This window comes from Macrotis lagotis, chromosome 8 (genome assembly GCF_037893015.1).
Source record: "Macrotis lagotis isolate mMagLag1 chromosome 8, bilby.v1.9.chrom.fasta, whole genome shotgun sequence".
Lineage (NCBI taxonomy): Eukaryota > Metazoa > Chordata > Mammalia > Peramelemorphia > Peramelidae > Macrotis > Macrotis lagotis.
In genome coordinates this window covers 181065883-181083810 of record NC_133665.1, presented here as the reverse complement: position 1 = coordinate 181083810, position 17928 = coordinate 181065883, and the positions used below count along the sequence as shown (strand labels likewise).

Here is a 17928-nt window from a genome sequence, read left to right as displayed (position 1 = left end):
AGCAAATGAACAATATTTTCTTCCATGGCCTCCTCTGCGATCATAGCAGTTTTTTGTAAAGATCAGAAAGGGGAAATTATCCCATTTGACTGACCACTCCACACCTGTAAGGTAAATCTATCGGTCATAGATAAGGAAACAGGCTTAGAGAGCTGATATGTCACCTAAATCCCCAAACTACAAAATTGGATGAGAACTGAGGTTTCTCTAGATACTGCACAATACACCATACTGCCCCTCTTTCTCTGCTAGTCCAGGCAAATTCTCTACTTTGCTCTTTATGGGAACTGACCCCTTTATCCCAAGTTTTGTTTGTCTGCCCTCTCAGAACCCAAGGCTATTAGCCACTCCTTCCCTCAGCATCTCCCTTCCAAGTATGAGAAATTCTCACCCCCAAGTCCCAACCTCTCCCTGCCAACTGCCACGGAATGTACCCCCCTCCTCGAGGGGGGGGGGGGCTGTTCTTAACCCCTCCTCTCCCTTTGCCCTTCAAAAAGGAGAAGCCAATGAGACTCTCCAACATCTAGGTAACTATCTGCAAAACATAGAAAAGACTAAAAACAATCAAAGACATTGAGGTCGTAGACCAAATCTGTACCCCAATTCAATCAATGTGGGGATTACCAGGAAACACTGAGTTTGAGCTAAGGATTACTTGTCTGGGAATAAGAAAGCCTCATTGAGTCATCAAGTCTGAGTGGGCTTCTGGCCTTAATCAAATCTCCTTCATCTCTTTCCAGAGAACTTTGAGGATAAAATAAGACACTGAATGGGAATCTTATAAAAAATAAGACCTTAAGGATTTGTTTCATTTTGTCTAAAGGATATGGGGCAGCAAAGTGGCACCACAGTAGATAAGAGTCGGGGAGACTGGTATTTGTGAATTCATATTTGATCTCAGACATCTAATAGCCGTGTGACCCAAGCCTAGTTGTTTAACTGTTCGCCTCAGTTTCCTTATCTACAAAATCAGCTTGAGAAAGAAATGGCAAACCACTCCAGGATTGTTGCCAAGAAAAGCCCACAACTGAACTACAATCAAAAAGGACTTGGGTTGAAATCTTAGCTTTGCTCCTTATTATCTGTACAATTTTAGGAAGAGAAGCATTCTCCCTCCCCCCATTTGTAAAATAAAGATGTTAGAGTAGATTATCTCTTAAAGTCTCTTATTTCTAAAGCCTATGATCACAAAGATTTTATATAAAAGGCCCAACTCAGCATTCCTATACAAATCATCTTCCTACCAGTCAAATCTATCTGATCAATGTTGGCATTTTGCTTTGTAGGACCATAAGACTTGAGGATTGAAAGGGACCTTGTCACTAATCAGAAAACTCGAACCCAGAGAATTGAAGAGACCCCCAAGGTCATCCCAAGTTGTGATAGTCTCCTTTGACCCACTTCACAGCACCATCATGAAGGTGAGCAGAGCCTTAGAGACCTAGTTACAAAGTTGATAGAAACACCTCATGCTTTTTGTTCCAAAGACATCAGGTGGATGTGACGGGGATGGCTGACCATGCCAAGAAGTTCTAACAAGAGGCTGCTCCACATCACCTGGGACTATAGAGGACTCAAGGGTGAAGAAGGAGGCAATAAACTGTTCAGCACATGGAGGAGGACCCCTTGTGTGATGAATGGAAGTCCCTAGAGGGCAGGGCATTCAGTCTCTTGTGATGGGAGGTACAGTCCACCAGCATGTACCATTGAAGAAAATAAGGTGAGTATTAGACCTGGATTAGAGCTGAATTGAACTGAATTGAACAAAAATGAGCTGAATCACATTGGGAGACATTTCCAAAGGCCAGGAGCACTTTCCATTTAACTATGAGAAAAATGCTAAGCCAGTTGGCCAGTCTACAAGAATTCCTCGAGCATCTCTATGCCAGGCTGAACACTATAGCTGCTGCTGCTGTTTGTTCTTTGTTCTTGAAGACCAGGGCATCAGGGAAGTGAGGCCAAGATATGCACGTGAACTGAATTTAACAGAGTGCTGTGTTAAGTTACCAGCCTCACTTTCTCCTCCAGAGCCATCTGGGTCCAGGGGCCAGATGAAAATCAAAATGCCTGCAGATGGCACTGAATGCAGTGGGGGACCCTGATCTTTTTTGTTTGTTTGGGTTTTGGTTTGGTTCTGGTAAGGTAATGAGGTTAAGTGACTTGTTTTAAGGTCACACAGCTAGGTAAGTATTATATGTCTGAGGCTGGATTTGAACTCAGGTCCTTCTGACTCCAGGGCCAGTGCTCTATCCACTGGGCCACCCAGCTGCCCCAACCCTGATCTTTTTTATGGTAAAATCTTTAATAAAATGTCTCAGTTTCACTGAGGTATCACCCATTCAGTGATTAAGGCTAGGTGAGAAAGAAAAGAAATGGAAAAAAAACACTTGGGACAGGGGGATATAAGGAACAGCAAAGATGGAAGGACTCTCAAGGAGCTGACAGATCTCTGCAGACAAACTGTAGACAGGATGTAGCAGGGATGAACATAGGGAAAACATGGGCATTATGGGGAATCAGGAAGGGATTCTGGTTGAAGATGGGATTTTAGTTAAAACTGGAAGGAAGCCAGAATCTGGAGGGGGGAAAGGAGAGTTTTTGAGCCACAGGGGATGGTCAGGGAAAATGAATGGAGTTGAGAGACAGATTGTCATGTGAGAGGCCAGCTGGGAAGCTGGTGCCACCTAAGCAGAAGGCAGAGAAAATTGGAAAAAGTGGTCCTGGACGTTGATGAAGGGCTCCAAAGCAACTGGGAAGGCTTGTGGGCACAAAGCAAGGGGACAAAGTGCCCTCTTTTTTCCATGGTTGACCACAACATCAAATATTTCCCGCGTGGATCTGACTTTAGACCCACAGGGAAGTGGTGTCCAGCTAGATGACTGGATGTTTACAGGTCCACCAGTCCACCCTTGGCCCCAAGTGCCTCCATAAGGAATTGGCTGGTTAACACTTATGAAAAGTTATACTATGAACTTGGCAATGCTTTCAAAAATAACTGTGAAGAGATAGAAACTGGATCTGTGATTTCAGCAATATAAGGGACCCCAGGGAGAAACATGCCTGCCAATATAGGTTGGCACCTTCTCTGCAGCTTAAGAGTCCTAGCAGCCGGGAGCTCTGAGAAATTAAGTAACTGGCCAGAAACCATACCACTAGCATATTCCAGAGGCCAGACCTGAACCCAGGTCCTCTGGGCCAAGGACATGGAGTCATCTTTGCAGCTTTACAAATTCTCCTCTTCTTGGCTAACATCATCCAGCTGTTATCCTCTTAGTTCACCGAGCATTTGGACTCATCTAGCTGAACAGGATTCCACATACATCTAGCTGTGTATGGAAATGGGATCCTTGTATGTGTCATTTAAAGGTCATAGAAAGGCTGTGTGACGCAGAGCAAGCCCTGGGGACAGGGTCAAGGGAGATCTGGCAAAAATCACAGAATTGTAGAGTTGGAAGTAACCTCAACATGCCATTTTGATACATAGTTGGATGGATACATAGGCCTTAAGGAGAAAGGGGTGTGTGTGTGTGTGTGTGTGTGTGTGTGTGTGGTTATCCTCATCATATATACAAATATACACACTTCTTAATTCATCCACATTGATGAAATCGTGGTCCAGTTGTGAGTTTTTTAAATCTTTACAGACATGTGTCTAGGGCTAGAGACAAACATAGAAGAGAGAGGAAATGAATATATCATACCTGTAAAAGCTAGATGGATAGAGATAATTCAAGTGTATCCTGTGTCTATAAACACATACACACAGAGAAGGATATTTAGAAGCTTAATATTGATTGACTGAGGAAGATTATATACACACACACACACACACACACACACACACAATATATATATATATATATATATATATATATATATAGTTGAGAAAGAAGCCTGTACAGAGAGACAGAAATAGAAATAAACAGATATGCAGATAGGCATATACACAATGCTACATAAGTGCTTAAAAATGACTGAGATGGAAGTAGATAATATATATCCATATAAATATGTAACATAACATATATATATATATCCATATAAATATATACATATAAATATATATCCATATAAATATATATATAAATCCATATAAAAAGAAATGCATATATATATATATAGAGAGAGAGAGAGAATAATATACATAGGTATCTAAAAGCTTAGCAAATTTTGATTGAGAGAGATGGAGATGGACATGTAGATGAGATAGAAGCATATGTATATCTGTGTGTATATATATATATATATATATATATATATATATAGTTTAATATATATAATCCTAGAAATAGAGGGTTCACATATATAGAGATACGTACACACACAGTGTACATATATTATAGATACACTTCTATGCAGATCTTAATATTTATTTAGATAGATTCGTGAAGTGTTTTCCATGGGCCAACCATGCCCTGGGGATGCACATCAAAACAAGACATTCTCTGCCCTCCAATAGGCAGCATCAGTCAGCTTCAGAGACAGGAAGCTCTGGATTCCACCTGTGATGGAATACTATCTCAAAAAAAATGAAGAAGGAGATGGTTTTAGAGAAATCTGGGAAGATTTATATGAACTGATGAATAGTGAAGGGAGCATCACCAAGTTTACACAATGACAACAATATGTTAAAGACAACTTTCAAAGGTTGAAGTACTCTGAGCATCATAATGACCTAAATAGTGCCAGAAAACTATTGAAGGATCACCTTTTGAGAGAGATGAAGGACTCAGTAAAGAATGAGCAATTTTGTTTTCTTTAACATGGCCAATATGGAAAGGTTTTGCCTGACAAAACATGCCTATAAAAAGTGGGGTTTCCCCCCTTTTTTCTCATTTGGAAGAAAAGGTAGGAGAAAAAGAGAACAGATTTTTTGCTAATTGAAAAATTAAGATTTGATTTTTAAAAATTAAATGGAGGAGTTGGGGAAGAAAAGTAAAACGAAACCTAAACTGGAATTTCTGAAAAAATAAAATGAAAATAAATTGGAAAATTGAGGAATCATGACACCACAAAATCAGAGAATTTTGTACTTGGAAGAGACTTCAGAAGACCTCTAGTACATGAAACTTTCAACATCTTAAATAATAGTTTGTTTCCTGGCATTTGACTTAAGTATAGGAACTTTTCTCTTAAGAGGATCAGTTAAGAGGATAGGTTGCTGAGCAGGTGCTGTCATGTCTTGCTGGAGGGCTTTCACAGGAGGATCTGCCCACATTGATGAAATCATGGTCCAGTTGTGAGGGGTTTTTTTTTAAATCTTTACAAATATGTCATGATAATAGATACTAGGGCTAAAGACAAAATAAAATGATAAGCACGGTTGATAAGAAAAATGAGAAAATCCATGAATGTCTAACAAAATGCAAACAGCTTTGGGATAGTTTTGGTTTAACCTAATATTGATGATTTGACTCAAGCCCTGGACCCATTAATCAGTAAACTCATGTTTACATTTCACAAGTACCTAAGGACTTGACAAGTCTTTGTGAGATTTCACACCAGAAAGCCAGGTTCAGTCAAAACATTCATTCATTTCTTAAAAGCCTCCACTGTGAAGCAGATAGAAAGGCTAAAGTTATATTTTAAACAATCTGGCCTTTGGAATCAAAAACACAAGTAAAGTTCATGAATTCCCCAAATATTCTTCCTCAGTTGTGGATCTGCCAGCCATAAATATAAAGTTCCTTCCATCAGACTAGTCCCAACCTCAGTGATGCTCTGCTTTTCTCTCTCCTTCATCAGGGGTCAAGCTATTCCTCCAGTACTCATCACACACACTCATACAGCCATGCCAGCTTCCTCACTTCTTTTCACAGCCCTTCTCCAAGGCTTCTCCAAACAAGTTACCCAATGGTTGATCTAGAGCTCCCATCATGATCAGCTCCCCTTAGCTCATGAATAAAATAGAAACTCCTTTGCCATTTAAAGGTTTTTTTTTTAATAATCTGGCTCCAGTTGACCCCCTGTTACTGTTCCATACATTCTCTGTATTCAGGTCAGACTTCTCTCTCTCACACACATCCCTGTCCTTACCCTGGCATGTCCCCCATGCCTGCCTGTAATACTCTCCCATCTCACCTCCAAGACAGATGGCTCAGTTGAAGTGCCAGATACATTGGCAAAGTCTTAAGTAAGAAAGATTGACTTTCCTTGTGTCTTCTATTCATCAATCAGTTAGCAGGGCTGCATAGGGGTTGAGTTCAACAAGTGTGAAAAGAAGTGGGGAATATCTGCAATTTTAGGTTTTTTTGCAAGGCAAATGGGGTTAGATGACTTGCCCAAGGCCACACAGCTAGGTAATTATTAAGTGCCTGAGAGTGTGTCACATTTGAACTCAGGTCCTCCCGAGGTGAGGGCTGGTGCTCTATCCACTGCGCCACCTAGCCACCCCCAAATATCTGCAATTTTAAAAGGGTTTATCACAAAATACAAAATTAAATTCTTTTTAGGGATAGGGACTAGATTTTTTTGTATAATTGGTGTTAGGATAAATTAGGGAAGCCCCTTCAACCAATGCAGATCAATACTTTCTCAGGGTGTTGTGTAGGAGGTTGTGACATGCCCAAGGTCACAAAATATTTATCAGACTTGGCACTTGAGCTTGCATGTTTTTGGCTTAGACCTAGTTGCTGCCTCTTCCCCCCCCTCTCCCACCCAGATTTCTTTTTTCTTTTTTTTAAAAAGATGGAAACACCACCGAGATTTCCTCACTTTTCAAGAGTCATTCATATGCAAGTCAAATCCTCAAGAGCTTAGCAAAATGTAGCTCCTTAGCAGCTCATTTTCCAGCTTAGATGTAGCTCAGAAGGCCAGTGGAAAGTCCCACACCCAGTCACAGGCTAATTCCCAAGATTAATTAGTAGTGTTCCTTTTTTATTTTTAACCAATAGTCAACCAAGATGCTAAATGACTCTAAAGATTAATTGGGTTTTGTTCTTTTTTAAAAAATAAATGCTGTTTGCAGTCACTATGTTACAAAGTTCAATAGTCCAGGAATAGCCAGCCTCTTGGTCACGGGGTGGTTAGAAGCCTTAAATCCTAACTATTGCAGCGAGTGATAAAAGGAAATGCCATTTCTTTAGTCCACCATTCCATTTAGGAAAATGAAAATGCATCCCTACTGGTTCTAAGCCAAGTGACTTAGACTAGAATGGACTGACCTCCCAACCTAGCCCTCTGAGACCCTCACTACTGGAGGGGCTTAGCTTGTTATGAGGGCACAATGCATTCATCTTTGACATTTACTTTTAGACTGAATGAATCTGTTCTAATGAGCATTCAACATCTTGTTTTCCTCTTTCTCTCCTTCCCTCCTCCAAATTCTGCTAGCCTCCCTTCCAACAGGCAATGATACTGAAGACGAGGGCTTTTAATGCTTCCTACCAGGATACAGGTATATGGATCATTAGAGAGCAGACAGCCCCAGTGCTGGTTACTGAGGACACATCATTACAACAATATTTCAGAGGCAATCACTCATTTGATGAATGGTTTTTTTTGTCTTGGTGTGCTAAACTGCTAGTTCTGTGTACTGAACACAAGAGAAGTTTTATGAGTAATTCTTGTTGATTTGGAGAAAGCAGCCTGGACAAAAGGTCAGCATCTGGAAGGTCTCAGCTAAAATTCACCTCATATTTTCTGGCTTGGCCTTGGATCATTTGCAAAATGGAAACAATCACCATAAGCATTAAGTACCTACTATGCGTCAATACGCTAAGGGATAAGAGATTCAAAGAAGGCAAACACACAGTTGCTTCCCTCAAGAAGCTCCTCTTCTAAAAATGCATGTTGTCTGAATGGGGGGGAACCATAAAGGGAAGTAGGGGAGTGCAAAAGGACCTTGTGTAGAAGAAGGGATTTGAGATGGGTCTTGAAGAAAGCCAGGAGAATCAGAAGGCCGAGGTGAAGAAGAGGAGTGAGAACATTCTAGGTATGGAGAACAGCTAGCAAAAGGACACCAAGATGGAAGATGGGATGTGATGAGAGAGAAAGAGTAAAGAGACCAGTGTTAGTGGATCCCAGAGTACATGGACTGGAAATGTCAGAAGGGGACAGGTTATAAGGGGCTTTAAACATAATGGAATTGTAGACCTTAAAGGACTAGATAACTGCTAACTCTTATTTAGCAGGACTATTAGAAACCATTGTCCCTAGACCTGTCTTCTGGGGACAGCTGGAATAACTCTACCCCCTGTTCCATATCACGACAACTCACTCATTTAAAGGGAATGACCAGACTCTTACTCTGCTGCTCAAAGAGTTTTCTTTTCCAAGATGAACATAACCAGTTTACCCAAGAGATCCTCAGATGACATGATTTGATGTTGATCAGAACCAGAGGGATACCATGATTATCTAAGGCACAATTCAAATTCAGGTCTTCTTGACTCCTTTGGCCAGAAACCAAACTGAACCCATTTGTAACAGAAAGGAAGAATGTTTCCCTTCAGCTTGGCTTCTTGGAATCCCAACTTTCTTCAAAGCACAGTTCAAATGTTGCCTCCTCCTGGAAACCTTTTTTGTTTTTCTTGAACTGTTGTTCCAGTAAGAAATTCTGAGGGTTTTCTGCTCCCAGATTGATTTTTTTTAGATTTTTCAAGGCAGTGGGGTTAAGTGGACTTGCCCAAGGCCACACAGCTAGGTAATTATCAAGTGTCTGAGGTTGGATTTGAACTCAGGTACTCCTGACTCCAAGGCCAGTGCTCTATCCACTGTGCCACCTAGCTGCCCCCCAGATTGATTATTTTGAGAAGGCAAACTGAACTTTCTTTTGCTTCCATTCTTACCTAACCTTTAACTACTGAATGAATGTTGCTTCAGAAAAACTGAGACCTGGGAAAGAACTAGCTTAAAAAGGCCAAAGTCTCCCACTACCTCTAGGGCCATCACCAGTCAACTTGACATAGGTCTTGCCTTGCCTCATGGCTGATGACATTGCACAGCTCTGCCTCACTCAAATTCAACTCTTTTGTAAGTCAAGGCAGTGCCCCTCATGATGTCATTGTTGCTTATCCTTTGTTCTCAAAGAGTACCAATCTGGATTGCTAAAGTTCTCTAAATCCAAAAATTGAATGTAGGCAGAGAAAGGATAAAGCAGGAACAGAATGGGAATGGAAACAATAGAGGATGACAACAAATGATTGTGGCAGATTCTAGTTAAATGAATTTACAAGGGTAGTGAAGAAGCAGAAGATATGTAGACTTTACCCATTCCCTAAAAACAAGATAGCTGGTATCATCTCTGCCAACTAATGGACCATGACTCAGCCAACCAGATTGAAGATTTAGCATTCAAAGATCCAATCACAGCCTTCATTCAAACTCATTGTTTTTTCTGTTGCAGCCATATCCAGGTGAATTTCCTCCCAGTCCCCTGCCTATGGTTTCACCTCACTTCTAGTTCAAGAGGCACAAACACAGTGTGGTAGATGACTGCCACTATGGTCAGGCATAAGGTCTGGGGAACCTTATGGGGAAGTCAGGTGGGCCTGTGGTTGTCATTGTGAATATTCTCTCTATAGATGCATCTGACAAGGGTTCCCTGTTTCCTCCGCTCTCGAGTTCTTGTAGTATAGTCCAGTGAAAAGTCATACTTACAACCTGTACGATATCAGACAAATTAATTTGGATTATAGGATTTGGAGCTAAAAGGGATCTTGGGAATCATCAAGTCCAAATCCCTTAATTAACAAATGGGAAACCAAAGCATTAAAAATGACTTCCTCAACATCACACAGCTGGTAACTGAGGTAGAATTTGAACAGATGTCTTTTTCATCTGTCAGGTGAGAAGGGTTATCCTTGATAATCTCTAGAGTCTCTTCCATTCTAAAGTTATGGTCCTCTATTTTCCATATATTCCTTTAGAGAGTTAATGGCTATAGCTTGTTCTATAAACTCATTAGAAAGAGCAATCCGAGATCAAAGTAGCTCACAAGCTAAGAGGTATCACAGAAGCAGTTCCTCCTGAGAAAAGATTAAGGGTATTTCACAAAAGAAAATATGCTACATGGAAGAATCACATGCGATGGAAAATAGAACTTGGTTTTCATTTAGCAAGGTTGACCTAAGAGCCGAGTAAATCACAAGCAGGACCCTGAGATCTCAGGGGTTTGATAAGAGGTCTAAGGTCATTTAATCACATCTATATTTATAGAAACCCTTTCTTGAATATCTTTTGGAGATGTTTATCCAATCACTAGCTTTGGAATCTCCTTGACAATAAAGTCACTCTGGCTGGAGAAGAGTCATTTCAAGTCTGAGGCAGCTCTGTTAAGGGGAAAACCTTCCTCTCTGAAAGCTCTTCCCCTTCCTTCCAGACATAAAAATCAATGTTGGAAAATAAATATCTTATTTAACTTAATATAACTTATTTAATAACTTTTTAAATTTGATAATACAAATATAATAGAATGAATCTAATCCCTTTTGTATGGTTATTACAACGGACACTTTACAAGCTACTTCAAGAAAGACAAACACTGCACCAATGGAAAAGAGCCCCAGTGAAAAGAGAAGTTATAACCTGATTTTCCATTCTAATACAGAAAGGAGAAAATTATTAGAATTATTATAGTGTTTGTTCAGCAGTCATGTAGGAATGAAAAACTGAAGTCATTGCCTATCTCCCTTAGTAGCTTACAAGAAAATTGTATTCTCTTGTTTAATAATGATTGTATTACTTTGAGAGAGAAAGTCAATTGAACAGAGCCACTCTTAACAGAATACCTGGAAGGGTTATTAGGGGAACGGTAGCTAACATTTGTATACCACTTTAATGTTTGCAAAGCAAATCGATGAGAACACCAATTGAGTCAACAGCAAATGTTGTTATCCCTATTTTACAGCTAGGGAAATGAAACTCAAAGAAATTAAATGACTTGCCCAGGTTATACAGCTATTAATCTGATGTGGGGTTCAAACTCAAATCTCTTGAAATTCAAATATAATGTTCCCCTCATGGTCACTGTGACTTCCCAGATGACAACCTATTTCTCCAGTCACTTTTGGCCTATAAGTGTTGTTTGCTCCTATTGGGATAGACATTTCTAAAGTGCAAGGGTTGTTTCATTTGTTATTTGTGTAGACATACACACACACACACACACAGACCAGTGCTTAGTATAGTAACTGGCATATAATGTTAAATATAGATTTGTGGGGTCTTTTAATCCATTCATTATTTTAACTCTTGGTAATTTCCATGTTTGACTTTTGTCCAATATCCAAAAAAACTGAAGTGATGTAAAGGGAGGGAAATTTCTAAAAGTTAGAATTCCAAAAGCAAAAATAATTGGCTTCGGAAGAAACAACAGGCCCCTCCATCATTGGAGGTATTAAAACATAGACCAGATTGGCCTCTCGACAAATATGCCACAGAGGAAGGTTATATTTTCCTTATTGATTGGTCTAGATGGTTCTTTCAACTTTGATCTCTTCTAACTCAGAAATTCTGTGATTCTGTGTTGTCCATGTAAACATTCTGACTTCATATGAAACTAAAATACATAAGGAAATTGCAGCTAGAGGGAAGGATTCCACTTAATACAAGAACGGCTAGGAAAACTGATAAGCCTTTTTGGTAGAAATTAGGATTAGATCAATATCTTTCTGAATATATCACATTTCTCAATAAGTCAGATCTGTAGTCATATCAAAAGCAGTATCAGACAGCAACTTGGAAGAAAGGGAAGGTAAGCACTGTGTAAGGTAACAAGAACCTCCAAACCAACCCATTTAAATACCCTAAAACTCTTATCTTAAAATAATGTTTCGTGTTATAATTTTATCAGATTTTAAGCATCATCTCATAAAACTGAAAAGTATAGTCAGAAGAAAAACTTGAGCAAAGTTTTGTGTGAAATCTAGCCAAAAAAGAGCACCTGCAGATTATCTTTTGATGATTACTGTTATGTTTAATTAGGAGACAAAAATGCTTCTGCCAGCATTCTCAAATTGATCTATTTTCATAAGCAATAGTGGAAACATAAGATTTGGTTTCCATTGTTTCTGCATATGATGAGCTATGCAACAAAGGGATAAACATAACAGAACTTGAAAAAATGATGTTGGAAAGAGTTATTGTACAGAGGTAAATTAATGGCGCTGGCAAACCAAACTTAAAGTTGGTTCATCCATAGTCATTTTAAATACAGCAAGAGTTAAAAAGAGTGAAAGGCATGTACTTTGTTTCTGTTGGGGGGAAATAGCAACCAAGAAAACTATATAAACTAAAAATTCTACTTAAGTTTCTGAGAATCATCCATTGTATACATTGAGGCCAGTTTATGACAATGGGACAAACAAGGAGACAAAGTCATTCACACAAGAGTCGCCATATTGGACCACATCAATGTCACACAGCTAACAGAGAGGGGAACAGAAGGTTACAATATTCCTCTGCACTTGCTATTTGACTATTTTAAGAAGCCATCTGTATGGCTCTTCTCAACAAGGTATCACAGTATAAGCTAAGCAAAATGCCATACAAATATCTCCTTTTATTCTTATGACAATCTTGGGAGAGAGATAACTATTATCCAAATCATGTAACATTCCTTGAAAAATACAATTACTGTCAATAGATTAAAAATATGCTGAATAACAACATAAAATGAATGTTAAATGTTAAAAAAATCTTGTTTACCAAAGATGTTCCAGTGTCACAGAAGAGATTTTATGAAAGAATCAGACAAAAGAAACATTTTCTATTCTAATAATACACTAATTGCTATTAACTTTAATAAGTAATAACTATTAATAATGTCATATGTAGTAGTAATAATAATAATAATAATATTCTAATGTTCCATTTCACAGATAATTTATTATTGGACACAGTGAAAGATAGTAATCTAACTTTCCAAACTGGATAAACAAAGTGGATGAAAATATATATTTCTCAGGCTATAACATGCAACAATAGAGGAAGATCACTGAGGTAGGTCAATATGTATATACGTGTATATGAATAAGTGTCACAAGAAGTTTCTAGAATTGAACCAGAGATTGGTTTGGATTAAATTTGGGGAACTCAGGAGTTTTCAGTGATCCAAACCTATCCATTGTTACAAAAACCAATTATTTCTTTAATACTGATATCCTCTCAGGGATGGTGAGAATCATGGAAGATTGTGATCAGAGAAATGGAATGACAACACAAAGGACAATCAGTGCCATTGATAAGGATGATGATGATGGGTGAGAAGCACTTAAAAGAATATTACTAAAAAGGATTTGGGCTTGTAGAGTCATAAGAATAAGAGACAGTCCGAGAGGAAAACTAAATTTATCTGAGATACTAAAAGAACAAGAGAAGGACTTTTAGAATGTATGACCAACGGGTTTTTTCAAATTTAATTTTTTTTTATTTAAGGCAATGGGGTTAAGTGACTTGCCCAAGGGCACACAGCTAGACAATTATTAAGTGTCTCAGGCCAGATTTGAACTCAGGTCCTCCTGACTCCAGGGCCGGTGTTCTATCCACTATACCACCTAACTGCACCCAGACAGGCTTTTTTTTTTTTAAAGAGAATTTATAGTAAAGAAAATGATAAGAATTATCGATCAGATTAAATGTAAAAAGATTGTTACATACATCAGTCCCTCAATGGAGGGATTTCCTGTAGTGACAAAATCATGAACCCTTCACATCATCAAAATGAGTAAGTTTTAGCCATAAGGTCTTGACAAAAACCACTTGAGAAGATGACATTCTTTCCTCAGAAATTAAAAATATAATGGCCAAGCACTGCATGGGCATGAATAAGCAAATAATTATGTAGTTAAAGAGTAACTCCATGACTTTTATTCATGTTCTCTCCAAGCTTAAGGGATATGGGCTAGAATAATCCAAAAGAAAAGTTCCATATGTTAGAAAAGGTTCCAGCATCTTAGCTGCTGTTTCCCATTTTGCTGGATCTGCTGATTTTTTGGAGTCGTTTGTTTTGCTGCATGATGCTAAAGTGGGCTGAATGTTTAAACACTCATGGTAATATGCTGAAGCGAGGAGCTGATGACGGCATCACAGGCCAGTGACTCAGCCAAGATGCCCCCACTCTCTGCTCTCCCTCTCCAATCCCATCTCCCCTCAACTGTCCGATGGATGTAGAACACAACTAGGACTGTGCCGCGTCCTCACCCAAAAAGCTGCAGTGGTTCCTTATTGCCTTCTGCATGAAGCAGCTTTCTCATCCTGGAGGAGGCCCCTGGGCCCTGTCCTCTGATGAGTACCTCCTGGAATCTCCTTTGTGAGGAAGCTCCCAACCAACCTCATCCTAGATCCCAATCCTCTTCTCCTCTCTTGACTCAGCTTCTAACTCACCCCAGCTTTTCAGTTTCCTTTTATAAGTTATCTTCCCATTTCCTATATGACATGTAGGTAGGGCATCTAGGTGATGCAGTGGATAGAGTACTGGCCTTGGAGTCAGGAGGATGGGAGTTCGAATCTAGCCTCAAACATTTACTAGCTATGTGGCCTTGGGCAAGTCACTTCCCCCAGTCTGCCTCACAACCAGGGCCATCTCCAATTGTTTTGATTCCTATCTGGCCTCTGGACCCAGATGGCTCTGGAGGAGAAAGGGAGGCTGGTGACAAATCCACTTCACTTGCTTGTCATGCCATCACCTCCCCATTGTCATGGTCATCTTCAAGATGAAGGATAAACATCATCACGTGACAAGCAGCATCAATATCAATAATATTTTGTTACTTTTCATTCATTTTTAGTCATGTCCCGTTCTTGGTGTTTTCTTGGCATGGATCTTGGAGTGGTTTGCCATCTTTCTCCATCTCATTTTACAGATGAGGAAAGTGAAGTAAACAGGGTTTTAAGTGACTTACCCATCTAGGAAGAGTCTGAGGCCAAATTTGAACTCCAGAACAGAAATCTTCCTGTTAACTGCCTTCAGTGCTTTTATTTACTGTACCACCTAGACGGAGCAGTAGCATCCCTAGCTTTGAGATAGCCCTTAAGGATTCACAAAGTGCAAATACTTCATTTTATCCTGACAATTACCCTGAGAGATCAGCACTGTTATTATCTCTGCTTTACAGGAAACTGAGGGTCTGAGGTTGGATTTGAACTTGGGTCTTCTTTTGGCTTAGTTAATAGCACAGTGCCGATCACGGTGAAAGCTGAATAAATGTTTCTTAACTCAACCTTCTGGCTCCAGTCCACCTTTCCAGGTGAAGGATCCATTACTCCTGGTCTATTGCCCACTCGCCATACCTGAGAACCACAGTTTATTCTAGCCTCTGTACCTGGGCCCGGACCATGAACATGCAGGGAGTGTTCTCCTTCTGATCTTCTGACCGTGGTGACCCTCCCCCCAAGTCAAGGCTCAGCTTAAACATCAACTCCATTAGAAAGACCCTCCAGTCGTGAGCATGCCTCAATCCAGGAAAACCAACAGGTACTGACATATGTGTGAACATGCTGCCTCCCTCAAGTAGAATATAAACCCCTTGGTACTGACACTGCCAAACACACAGTAGGGCTAACTGACTGAGTCACCATTTCCTGCCTCCTTTTCCTCTGAAACACTGCACCATTTTACCACTTGATGGACATCTCCAAATATCCAAAACACTTCCCCAAAAGTGCTTTACCAGCTGAAATTGTCCTACTCATTTTTTTTTGTTTTGTTTGCAAGGCAATGGGGTTAAGTGACTTGCCCAAGGTACACAGCTAGGTAATTATTAAGTGTCTGAGGCTGGATTTGAACTCAGGTCCTCCTTACTTCAGGATTGTTATTCTATCCATTGTGCCACCTAGCTGCTCTCTCTCATTTTTTGTAAAACTGGAGAAGAGAAAGAAGATGGAGAGAACAAGGAAGAGAAGGGGGAGAAGGGGAGAAAGAGAAGGAAGTAGCACAGAAAGGAAGCCTTCAACAACCCAAATTAGGACATTCAAAGTGTGTATTAGGCTGGGAGACTGGAACCATTCTATGTAATGATAGCTGACATTCATGAGGCAGGTTTGCTTTGGCAAAACACTGCACATGCAAAATCTCATTGGATCCTACAATTAAAAAAAATCTCATTGGATCCTCACAAGGATACTGTGATGTTAATGTTATCATCCCCATCTTCAAATGGGAAAACAGAGTCACAGAGTAACATGGCAGGTTTAGGGAACTAAAGCATCTGAAATGGGAGGTAATCTTGGGTCTAAGCCCACTCTAGACCACACTTACCATCTGGTGATTGGGTCCAGGCATCCTTGGATCCCTTTACAGCATAATGGAATGTGTTGGGTGGGCACCCAACCATTCTGGTTTCCTAGGAATTCCTCAGACTGGTTGGGCTGAGGTGGGACTAGCATTACCCCCATTAGAATAGAAGTTCACTTTTTCAAACCTTTTTTTTCTTATGTTATGTTCTAATTTTCTTATGTTCTAATTCTTCTTTCACAACAGGACTAACAGAAACATGTTAAACATGACTGTACATTTGCAACTTTTAAGGAGAGGGGAGGGAAGGGAGGGAGGGGGGGTAGAAAAATGTGGAACTTAGAAACCTGAAGGTAAATGAATTTGAAAACAACCTTTGTGGGGAATTGGAGAAACTAAGAAAAATAGAAAAATAAAAAGAATGTTATCTCCTTTATAGGCAGCAGCTGTCTATTTCCAGCTTCCTATCCAGAGTATGATTTAGAGACTATATAACAAATAAATGCCTGATAATTCCCCAGACCAGAGATTCTTTAAATTTCCCGACTTCCCTTCTGGTTCCTTTGCATTGGGCCATGATCCAAAGACAAGGGAGCACATGCAGGCCAAGAGTGGGAGCTAGGATGACTCTTTCCCCGATGGCCCCCTTGATAACTTGTATGTGTGCAGTACTTTATATTCCATATCAAAAATAGAGCCTCTCTAACTCCTTTTTCACAACCGATGTCACAAAGGTCTGAGATTGGGGAGCTCAGGTAATGAGAGGGAGTAGAGGCAACTCACACAACTGACAAAGAAAAGTAAACCTTATTTATTCCTAAACCTGAAGCCCAACCCCTTATTTTATGGTAGAAGAAACTGAGGTCCATGTCCAAAGTGAAACTTGAAGCCAGGCCCTCTAATTTCACAGCCAGTGTCCTTTCCATTAAATCCCACTGCTTCCCTCCACTTTACATAATGAATCTCCCAGAATCTGTCTCTCCCATCAGATCAGGGTTGGCAGAACATGGTCAGGAGCCTCCAACCCTGGATTATAGGCACGGGAAGTAATTGGCAGAACTGGGATTCAGAACCAGATGGTCTGACTTCCCATCCCTCTCGCTCTGAGTCACGCCTCCCGGGAGGATGCTCAGATGAGATGAGAGTTGTAAACGCCTTGGCAACCTTTCAAACTTTCCATCAGCATCAAGGACCAGAAGCAGGAGATGCTAAGATCTCATGACTCCTTCACAGGCAAGGTTCTGATCACCCTTGCCCAGTAGTTGTCCCATTCATTAATGACCACAGCAGACTAGCTCACACCACAGGCTTATTGGGAACCATTCGTCCCAATACACAGGGACCAGTTCTAATACCTGTCCTCACTCTGTTCAAGGAGAGGAAGCATTAGCTTCTCCCTTCTCCTATAGTCTTGTGACATTGGCCAAGTTAACATTTGCAGAGTGCTTTGGGATCTTCTGCTGAAAGGTCCTGGTGCCACACAAAGCATTACTCTGTGATTCCAAGGATAGAAATGGGAAAGCCAGGCGCTAGCTAGCATGGAACAGGAAGACCTGTGGGAAATCAATTAATGCCACTGCTTAGTGACAGGTCCTTACGGGACAGGTATTTTGCCTCTGTTTGCCAAAGGAAGGCAGATAACCAAAGGTCCTCCAATCTCAGACTCCCACCACTGGCTAGGACCACAGTCTTATCCACAAAAGCAAAGTTTTCTTTGAAGGGCTGTAGAGTGAAAGAGGGATTATCCTGGGTGT

The 17928-nt window shown here is 40.2% G+C and overlaps 1 protein-coding gene and 1 long non-coding RNA gene across 12 annotated transcripts in view; one reads left to right on the top strand and one right to left on the bottom strand.

The window, feature by feature from the left end:
* PDE1C (phosphodiesterase 1C) overlaps positions 1 to 17928 on the bottom strand; it is a 436829-nt gene that overhangs the window by 155292 nt on the left and 263609 nt on the right. The gene's annotated exons all lie outside the window — the stretch shown is intronic.
* Positions 419 to 16454, top strand: LOC141496408 (uncharacterized). 4 transcript variants are annotated; one of them, XR_012471058.1, is made up of 5 exons: positions 419 to 527; positions 1287 to 1421; positions 12822 to 12942; positions 13112 to 13202; positions 15176 to 16454. It is a non-coding gene; the product is annotated as an uncharacterized LOC141496408 (long non-coding RNA). The 4 variants fall into 4 exon arrangements; XR_012471057.1 differs by having other exon boundaries at positions 1287 to 1720; positions 15057 to 16454; XR_012471056.1 differs by having other exon boundaries at positions 1287 to 1720; positions 15176 to 16453.